The sequence below is a fragment of the Sapajus apella genome, unplaced genomic scaffold, assembly GCF_009761245.1.
Source record: "Sapajus apella isolate SASKATOON/1434 unplaced genomic scaffold, GSC_monkey_1.0 scaffold3, whole genome shotgun sequence".
Classification (NCBI taxonomy): domain Eukaryota; kingdom Metazoa; phylum Chordata; class Mammalia; order Primates; family Cebidae; genus Sapajus; species Sapajus apella.
This window is the reverse complement of record NW_022436943.1, coordinates 47,512,655-47,522,033: the sequence shown is the minus strand read 5'-3', so window position 1 is coordinate 47,522,033 and position 9,379 is coordinate 47,512,655. Positions and strand designations below refer to the sequence as shown.

General features: G+C 44.2%; 1 pseudogene; it reads right to left on the bottom strand.

Moving 5' to 3' along the window:
* Positions 1–5,778: 5,778 nt before the first annotated feature.
* LOC116529557 lies at positions 5,779–8,220 on the bottom strand (annotated as a pseudogene).
* Positions 8,221–9,379: the final 1,159 nt, after the last annotated feature.

Sequence of the window (9,379 nt, the reverse complement as noted above, 5' to 3'; positions counted from 1 at the left end):
AAAAACAGTCTTCTAATATAATATAGGGGTATCTCTATAGGCTAGAAACAGAGAAAGAAAAGAACAGTAAACCATCAGCAGTGTGTATATTAGAGGGAGACATTTAAATGAGTATCTTTAATAGTCTATATGAGATAAAAGAATGAATAGAATTCATTGATTATTGAACAAGGACAGTGATTAGGAAGCAAGAACAAGCAGATAATTTGTTATTTTAACAAGTACAGCATTCTGAAGATTGCGGAAGGGTAAATCTGTAAACTCTAAGGTTAATTATAAAAAGATAAAGAGGTAGAAAAGATGAAGGTAAAGAAAAGTAATGGGACGGAGCAAGAAGATACAACATACCTCCAATAGGGGTTAAAAAGGATAAAATAGGGCGCTAGAAAGATGACAGTGGAAAATTTACTGCCTGAGAAATTCCCAGAACTGAAGAAAGACTTGAGTCCTCAGTACAAAAAAAATCTACTAAATGGAATAAAAAACAAACAAAACACAATGAACCTGGGCACAATGTAGCGCTGCTTCAGAATAAGCCCATAAAGGGACACCTAACAGCTACCGCAGAGGAAAAGCAGATTGCCTCCAAAGGGATAGAATCAGTGCCATCAACTTCTTAGGAGCCACATCAGATGCCAGGAGACAATGAAGAACTAGCCTCAAAGTGCTGAGGATATCTATCTTTGAGCCTGAAATTCCATATCTAGTCAAGTCTGTGTCTTAGCAAGCCTTCTAGGTAATCCTGAGGCGTGCCGAAGTTTGAGAACCACTAGGCTGCTGCACGCTCTCCATAGACAGCTGCGAGAGGACTCTTCCATTCTCAGTGACTCACTACTAACTCATTTGCTCCTGCGAATGCCTGGAACTTGGCTTGCGAAGTTTTGCCGACTTTTCCCAACACCTGGAGTGGGTTGTATAACAGCAATGTGTCTTAACCTGAACAAATGAAATCACAAGCGGGTTGAGTTTCAGACATTCATAGGTAGGCTGGAGTGGGACAAGGAGGAGCTGAGATAAGATGTGTTATTTGGGGATTCAGATGGCTTCCCAGCAGCCACTCACATGATAAGGGATGTTGCTTACTTGGGAAACAGTTGGTTCATGGGGACGTGAGTCATTCTTGTCTTCCCTTAGCCTCAGTCCTCCAAGAGTGGAGGCTCCTCTGGCTGAGTGTGTGTCTATGTGTTTAATGATTTCTTTGCACCAAGACAGAGCTTGAAAGGAAATTTGCAATATATGCGTATGAATGGCATGTGTATGAATGGCGTGCTTGGTTTTCAAAAAGTTTATTTTCAGTCTCTCTGGCATATGCCCTGAAGAAACTCTTTAGGGATCTTTCCTCCCAGCTAGTTTGGGTGTTTACTGTCTGGCTTTTCTAGCTCTGAGTCCGGTTGTCTGCCTAAAGGACTTTTGTCATTTTTTAAGTGTTTATCTTTCCCTTTGGGTAAAAGGGAGGAAAAAAATTGACCTTCTATCAGTTAGCAGTGGAGAAGTGGTTTAAAGCTTTGCTTTTCAAACTGAGTGGTGATCAGACTTATCTCATAGGGACCCAGAGCCCGGAACTAAGAGGAGTGGGTGGAAGATGGTCTGGGAGCCTGCAGCATCACCGTGTACTCTGCCTTGGGCTCCATCCCAGGTTAGATTGTCTCATTCATCTTTGAGTCTCCAGCTGTAAACACAGAGGTGATGGGGTGATAAGGAAATGTGTTTTGGATAGAGGAATGAATGAGTAAGTGTTTTTATTTTCTGGTTGAATTGGTTTCTGTGTTTCCTGGCACCTGAGGCAAAATGATTGATCCATTGATAAATACTTTAAAGTCTTTGTATAACATCCTATGTTATACAGAATGGTCCACACTCACTGTTTTTGACTGAACCCCCTGGGGGCTCTCTGAAACTTGGAGAAAAAGTGTCACCCAGTTCCACCTTTGGGACAAAGAAGCTGAGTCTTGGGCACCTTTAAAACTATACATTCAGGAAGTTGCGGAATCGGGACCAAGAGCCTATCTCTTTAGATTTTCTCCTCAGTTAGGCAGATAATGGAGCAAGTTCATCTACTTTCCATTCAGGGCAGGGGAAGGAGACAGTTTACTAGAAAACCATAGCCATGAGAGTGATAGGGTCTTTGCTGCTATGAAGAAAAAATGAATTATCTGGTCCTTGCTTAGCCCCTTGTGTCATTACCAACTGGTAAGAGCCTGGAGGCAAGGGGAATGAAGAGCTTGTCATCTCAGTCACCAACACTGATTCTTTGAAAGGGGTCTGAATATAATACAGAAAATTATATTTTCAGCCATCTTGCTCAAAGAGTAAGTAATGCTCTTTAAATCAAGGGCATAATATCAAATCACAATTACAGTTCGATGAAAGTACCTGGAGAGGAATAGGATAATATAGTGTGGGTTTGGGGAGAACCCAAATTAAATAGTCAATGTTGATTATGATAAAGAAGGAGAGAGTAGTGAAACAGATTTCTGAAAAATCACGATGCTACCACTGAGTAATTCGAAGGCTACACAGGGTAAATTTGGAATGCATTTTTCATTTTCCTTGCTTGTTGTTCTGCACTGGTTCATAAATATAACTTTGCCTTTCACCCCCATCTGGGGTACAGGAGAAAGTGATCAAAGGATCACCGTTTAAAATGTGTTTTATTATTAAAATGACTGGTCTTCTCTATCTATTCCTATTTGAAAATAGTTGAGTTCTTTTTTCTGATTACCATACTACGGATGTTTATTGTAGAGATTTTGGAAAAACACGGAAAAGTATAAAGAATGGAAAAATCACCTGTAGTTCCACCACACAGACAGCAGTACTATTAAGGTGGTATTGTACTGACATCTAAAATGTCATCCCCAGACCCACATGCAATCCACCAGTTCTCATCAGCCTGGGGTGGCTACTAAAGCCACTTTAGGGAGAAGCCCTTCCCTTCCTCTCTCCATATCCTGTCCTCTCTTCTGAGGGACGCATAGCCAAGGCTTAAGGAAGCTGGTGACCAAAGAATCCTGATTTGCCAGGAACATCCTGGTTTTAGCATGAAAAGCCCTACACCTTGGGAACACCTTAGTTTCAGGTGAACTGGGATGGCAGGTTTACCTCTGTCTCCTCCTCCCACCCCGTCAGCAGAAAGCAAGACTGATTTGGTCCTGGGGAGCTGGTGGGAGGCTGGCACTTGGCCGCCATGTTGCTCTGTTGAGCAAGGTTAATGTGCTAAGGTCACTGCTCATTCACCTCAGGGCTCTTGCTTCTTGTTGGGTCTATGCCCAGGCACAGTGAGCCCCATGAGCACACCATTCTCTGCCTTCCTTAGCAGCACCTAAAGCAAAAAGGTAAAGCAGTGGGTTGGTTAATAAGTTACTCCTGCTATGCTAGTCTGTCTACCTTCCATTCAGGGCCAGGGAGGGAGACAGTTAATAGAAAGTCATGACCTTGAGAATGATAAGGTCCTTGCTGATATTGAAAAAATAAATTCTCTGGTCCCCGTTTGGCTCCTCACGCCCATTGCCCACTGGTTACAACCTGAAGGCAAGGGGAATGAGTATTGGGAGTCCCATCTCCAACACACAAGTGCCTTGATGCGCTGATTCCTTTAAAGCAGTGAGAAAACCAGTGGTTTTTGATGTGGATGCTAGGTTGGGTTCTAGTGTAATAAAGCTCTTTGTAGTATTACCAGACATGAGCCGAGTACTTTGTACACTGTGAATTGAAACATATGAGAGAAATTTTTCTTTGCTGGGGAGACTTATTAGAAAATCAGTGAATTTGGGTAGTAATGGCTTATAATTCTTGCAACAAAAATTGGTGGATTTCCTAAGATCGGGGTGTGACTTGAGTTGGTGGCTCTGACTCAGTGAAGGTGAATGAAGTCAAACAAAGATGAGGCGTCTCACTGGAACCAGCTCTGGCAGTCACGGAGCAGGCATGCTAGTGTTCTATCTTCCCTTTCCTAGCTTTTGCCTCTGTAGCTCCATCATCCTCCCTTTGCCCCACTCTTTATCTAGACACCTGGTACCAGCTCTCCAGGAGCTCTTTAAGCTCTAACAATTATTCCCATCAAAACTGTCCTCAGGTCCCTTCTGTCGGCGGGGGGGGGGTGGGGGGGGTGGGGGTGGGGTGGGTACAAACAGCAATGACGAATTGAGCCTGCCCATCTGGGTGAATTTAGTGTCTTGGCAGCTCCTTCTGCCTGTGTCCAAGGTCCCCACCCACCTCTCAGAGCCTGGCACTGATGATCTCTGAGTAGGAGTTTTGCTGGGTTCTGACTCCCACCTTTACTTTGTCTCTTCTTCCTCTTTCTGATCTTCCCATGTTCCATCCTGTCTCCTTCTCTGCCTGGGAACTTCAGAGTCAAGGTTGAGTTGGATGGTCTTCCTGACATCAATTGGGTTCTCCACCCAAATTCCTATGAGTTTTTTTTTTTTTTTTTTAAACTACTGCACATCTCTTGATTCCTGCCCAGTCTTCAAATGTTCTAAACCACCAAGGCCAACATCACCTGAGAAACCAGCAGAAGCCCATCTCTGGCAACCCTACCAGCTGGCCCATACTCAGAGCAGAGATTAAGGAATTTGCTTGGTTCCCAAGACAACCATTTCACATTTAGATGGGGAAGCTGTTCAGGAACAGAGCAATAGGTTTCTTGACTGATTCCTTTTATTGGGTTCTTGTGGGCTGAGAGATGGGGGCAAAAGGGAGGGTATATATGGAGCCAACATGTTAGATCACGTAATGACTAGAATTTACTCTCTCTACAACACAAAAAGCAGTTTCACAGTCACAATCTCTGCACTCAAACCAAAGGCCTATGGGAGGGACAGCCATAGGCAGGAGGCTGATGCAGGCAAGAGAGCATCTGCTGTGAAGCCCAGCTGTTCAGGACACAAATTCTGACTTAGTGAGTCACTAGCAGAGTAACCTTGGCCAGCTACTAAACCTCTCATATCTAAATTGGGGAAAATGCCTTCCTCACAGGGTTAGGAAGATTAAATTATAGAATATATTAGTATATTCATCAGGGCATGAGACCTATTAAATAATAGCTGTTACCACTATATGCCTTTTTTTCTCATTTTAAATTTTATTGTGGGATCAAAATATTGACAGAGCTCTATCAGTCAAGAGCAGTATTCCTGTTGCTAAAACTCATAGGCAGCCGGAGCCTGGCTCCATCCAACCACCTCTTTCAATGCTTTTTAACTGGTGGTGCTTTCTGTATATGACACCATGCAATAGATGATGATTACTGTTTTCACTGAATAGAGTAAGTTCCTTGATTGGTTTAACATTTATAGACCGCCTGAGAGAATAAAAACATCACCATACAGCAGGTTAGTGGTAAATCAAGGTCTTCGCAGTGGTGGCAGAAGAAAAGGGTTGGCTGCTGGAAACAGTATGGTGCCCTGGAAGGTGCGTGGGTACACACTTAAGAATTCATGGCCGGGCGCGGTGGCTCACGCCTGTAATCCCAGCACTTTGGGAGGCCGAGGCGGGTGGATCACGAGGTCAAGAGATCGAGACCATCCTGGTCAACGAGGTGAAACCTCGTCTCTACTAAAAATACAAAAAATAGCTGGGCATGATGGTGCATGCCTGTAGTCCCAGCTACTCGGGAGGCTGAGGCCGGAGAATTGCTTGAACCCAGGAGGCGGAGGTTGCGGTGAGCCGAGATGGTGCCATTGCACTCCAGTCTGGGCAACAACAGCGAAACTCCATCTCAAAAAAAAAAAAAAAAAAAAAAAAAAAAAAAGAATTTAGGCCACCTTTAGGAGAAGGTTAGAATTCAGTGGATATGGATGCTTGTGCAGAATCTTCTCGCTTCCTGACATAAATTTCACAGAGAATCTCCTACATTGCTCGGTCCTCTAGGGCCTGTTCAGGGAACTCATGTCCCTGTTTGAAAGTGTAACTACTTCTCTCGAAGGTGCTATTAAATGTTTTCATTGGCTGTGGTTGTGTAAAGTCATTTTGGAAAGGAAGTTGCACAGAACTGAGGTTGGTCCTGCTTTGTTTGACGCTGGAGGCCTGCGACCCGCAGTGGTGGTCATGGATGCACTGGGAGGCGGAGGAGCACCGCAGCTTCTGGTAGTCGTTCGGTTCTTCTGACAAATCTGCCAGGTCTTCAGAAATCTTTGTCTCTTAGCAAAAACAGTTCATAGTGAGGAGGATCAAACACATTTTGCAACCCAGTTGTATTAAACGCACTTGTGCAAGCCGTGACCTTCTTTGAGGCTGTTACACTTGTACTAAAACAGAAAAAAATGAGAAGGACCAAAACAATCCCTGAGTAATACCAATAATTGTCCCATGAGTTGTAGTGACTTGTTCAAATAGTTCTGCTTTTTCTCTTTTCTTTACAATGATTTTCATCCCTAAGGTATACACAATTGTGGACACGATTGCAGATGGAAGAATTATTGATGCACATGTTGCTATGGAAAACGGCAGTGCTGCCTATGCAGGGAGCTTATGATCCAGCAGTTTTACTTTTAGCTAGATACGCCAAAGAATGGAAAGCAGGAGCTCCGTTACTTGCACATCAATATTCACAGCAGCATTATGTACAGTAGCCAGAAGGTGGGAACAAACACAATGCCCACTGGTGGGTGGGTGGATGGATAAACACTATGTGGTATGCTCCGCAAAGGAAGTAAAGAACATTCAAAACCTACTAAGCCAACTACCTCCCTCTGTTCACACTTGAATCACTCCAATTCCTGTTTCAAGCATTGCATCATTGGCCACAGTGCTGCAAGACTTGGCCTTCAGGTTTTCAATAGAACTGCTTCTGTGATAGACTGCAACGAAGTCTCTTACATTTATTTGAGTGCTCTATTTAATAATCTAGGAATCTCAAATAAGTCTTAGCTTTTAGAGTGGCTTTAACGGTCCAGATGCAATCAATGGCTTGGCCAGGTTTCGTTTTCTCTTGTTCTACCTAACTAGAGCGCACTATTCCATCAGCTCTCAAGAGCTGGAACTGATAGTCTTCTAGGTAAGTAAAGTCTGAATCTGGAATAAATGAATATTAGTTCTCTTCAGCAGAACTACACTTAAGCCACATGAATCTCCCTGTTGATCTAATTAATGGAAGGCTTTTCACGACAGAGTAATGATCTATAAGGGGAGAGAAACCAAATGGCCCATCTTGAACTTCCAGGTGATCAAACTGACACTCAAGTGATGGCTCTGTATAATAATGTTCAGCAAAGGTCAACTTGATTCTTTGATGTGGAGCAGCTTCCAAAATGTAGATATACTCCTTGTTTAGTGGATATGAGACAGGATAATTTGGTGATGCAAAATGACGTCCATTGCTGGTTTGAACCCAAAGGTCACACTGGATAGCAGGAATGTGCTTGATTCCCATATTTTGTCCATCTTTGAGGACCGAGCAGAGCCCCACCAGGGGCATATTCCCAAACTGCCAGGAGCTTCGGAAGGGGCTGAGGCTGAGGCTGTGGTAGCCCCATTCTGTCCCCATTGCTGGCCAGCAGCTGTCTCCCACGGGGCGAGGCTCAGGTCCTACGGCCCGCCATGCCAGAACCCCTTCAATGGGTGCCACCTCCTGCTCTGCCATGTCCCGTCCCGTCAACTGCACAGGATCCACTGAAGTGTTACTACTACATTTCAGATAAAGAAACTGAATCCTTAACAGGTCACTCATTTGTACAAAGTTATATGCCCAATTTGTAGCTAAGCTGGAACTCAACCCCTGCCTACTGATGTCTTACAGCCTTAAAAAAGGCAGGGAGAAAGGGAGAGAGGAAATCTATTTTCAGGAAAGCTCCTGAAAATAGCTGTTGATATCCAAAAGATTATCATGCAAGACCCATGCCACAGGTCTAGATTTTAATATCCTTTATTGAGCACTCACTGTGTGCCAAGAGTTTACCTTTATTATCACATTTATTCTTCATGGTTCACCTACAAGTTTGGGACTGTTTCCCCCATCTTTCTATCTCAGAAGGAAGGTTAAGTGTTTGAACCTGAATTTAAATCCAGTTCTGCGATGTCAATGGCTTGTTCTTAATCGCCATGTATGGCTTCTCCTTATGGGCTCACAAGTTCTTGTCCTTGTAGGAGTTATGATACAAAGCAGGAAAATAATACTAAACTTGAAGGAGGCAGAAACCTGATCTTACAGGTGGAGACAGGAGGCCTAGGGGAAGTGGAAAAGGCAGCTTTGGTAGGACTTGACCCTGAGGAGGACACACTCCTGACCTTCCTCCTTTTTAAAAAAAAATAGAGACAAGATCTCACTCTGTTGCCCAGGCCACAGTGCATGGTGCAATCACAGCTCAGTGCAGTCTCAAACTCATAGGCTCAAGCAATTCTCCTGTCTCAGCCTCCTGAGTAGCTGGGACTGCAGGTGCTCACACTGCCACCTCTGGCTATTTTTTTCTTTCTGTAGAGATGGAGTTTTACAGTGCTGCCCAGACTACTCTCAAACTCTTGGCCTCAAACGATCCTCCTTCCTCAGCCTCCCAAAGCACTGGGATTACAGGTGTGAGTCACCAGGCGTGGCCCTTCCTCCTTCCTGTGTGCTTGTTCCTGATACATTCTTTTCTGCAGTCTCTGGTTTACAAGATTCAGGCCTGAAGCAAGTGCCAAAATATGGCTGTCAAGGCTGGGACTCCGATCCAGAAACCCAATCTGATGAGAGGGATTTGATTTGAAGCTTGACCAGACAGTTCCACAACACTATCTCTTCCTGGTCAGTCATGCAACTTAGATTTCACTCTTGCCTCTCTCCTTCATTTTTTCTAAAGCAGCATTTCCCCATAAGGAATGACACAGACAACACCAGGGAATTGAAGAGTAAGTTGCCACTTGTTTTTGCTTATCTCTTCATAGAAGAAAGAATACCAGGGTAGTGACAAATCTTGGGCTTTGCCATCAGAGAGAACCAGGGGTGGATTCTGGCTCTGCCACCACTTACTGTATGTGTGACTTTGTAAAATTTACCCAACCTCTCTGACCATCCGTAAAATAGGAATAATTAGGGAAGAGGGGCCTGTGCCAGGGAAGACTGCACCAGTGACTACTGCCATCCACCACATCCCAGGACCTGATTCTTGCCTCAGAAAGCCTAGAGACGCACAGTTGTCAGCGCTCAGGTGATGAGACCCTCCAGACTGTCTCAAGCTGAGTAAAGTGTGCACTTGAGTGAGGCAAACACCAGAACCCCAATTGAGTTACTTTACAGTGAGAAATAGGTCTGTCACCTGGAGCAGAATGCTTGCATCAGCATAACTAGTCTACTCGCTCCTGTCAACAAGTCACCTGGGAGGTCAGACCTTCAATAGACAGTTGCTTTGATACATATAAAGCAGAGAAGGCAGACTTTGGATAATTTTGGGATAAGATCACTGCA